Source organism: Meleagris gallopavo, unplaced genomic scaffold (genome assembly GCF_000146605.3).
Source record: "Meleagris gallopavo isolate NT-WF06-2002-E0010 breed Aviagen turkey brand Nicholas breeding stock unplaced genomic scaffold, Turkey_5.1 ChrUn_random_7180001864505, whole genome shotgun sequence".
NCBI lineage: Eukaryota > Metazoa > Chordata > Aves > Galliformes > Phasianidae > Meleagris > Meleagris gallopavo.
The window spans coordinates 1-786 of record NW_011129895.1 but is presented as its reverse complement, the minus strand read 5'-3'; the positions used below and the strand labels follow the sequence as shown (position 1 = coordinate 786).

The following is a 786-nucleotide window of genomic DNA, read 5'->3' as shown; positions in this document are numbered from 1 at the left end:
AGTCTTCCTAGCCTTTCTTTGTTAGACCTTTCTCTGCCATACTCTGTGATCCAAGGAGAGATTTTCAGCCTGAAAGCCATCGTCTTCAACTACCTCAAGGACTGTATCCAAGTGAGTATTTCCCAGTCCCATATCCTATTTTAGAGCAAGAGTACGAGCCTAAAGGCAAGCTATTAGTTATATACTGGTATCTAGGACACAAAGAACAGTCTCATCTTTTGTGACTCATGATTTAGTTCCTTTGATCAGTGCCTGATGCTAATTCTGTGACAATGTATGTTTGTACGCCTCAACACACTCAGGTGCACACCACCCTCATAGAGACTCCAGAACTAAAGGTGGATGCCTGTCCAGGCTGCCAGTTCACCAGCTGCCTCTGTGCCAACGAAGCAAAATCTTTGCGTGGAATGTGACAGCCACTAGACTGGGTGAGGTTAAGCAGAGGGATGTATGGTAGCTAGTGGGAGGAGGTGTGACATTTGCCTGCCCCTTTGTCTGGTCCCATCACCTGTATGTACAGAACTCTGCTGCAAGTGCTCAGTGATGCACTCTTGTGCTTCTTGCAGGCAAAGTGAATGTCACTGTGAGCAGTGTGGCAGAAGATTCGCATAATCTGTGTGATAACAGGGTTGCTGTGACACCGCTGCAAGGAAAGACAGACACAGTGATAAAACCTTTGATTGTCAGATCAATGATGGAGAATACCTGGGGACAGTGTGTTCTCCCATGAAGCTATTAGCAAGAGGAAGTTTAGATCTTTCTTGGAAACAGACAGGCCTACAGAGG

At 46.2% G+C, this 786-nt stretch overlaps 1 long non-coding RNA gene across 1 annotated transcript; it reads left to right on the top strand.

Moving 5' to 3' along the window:
- Nucleotides 1–22: 22 nt before the first annotated feature.
- On the top strand, nt 23–780 carry LOC104916004. The gene is made up of 3 exons (XR_796510.1): nt 23–111; nt 303–428; nt 567–780. It is a non-coding gene; the product is annotated as an uncharacterized LOC104916004 (long non-coding RNA).
- Nucleotides 781–786: the final 6 nt, after the last annotated feature.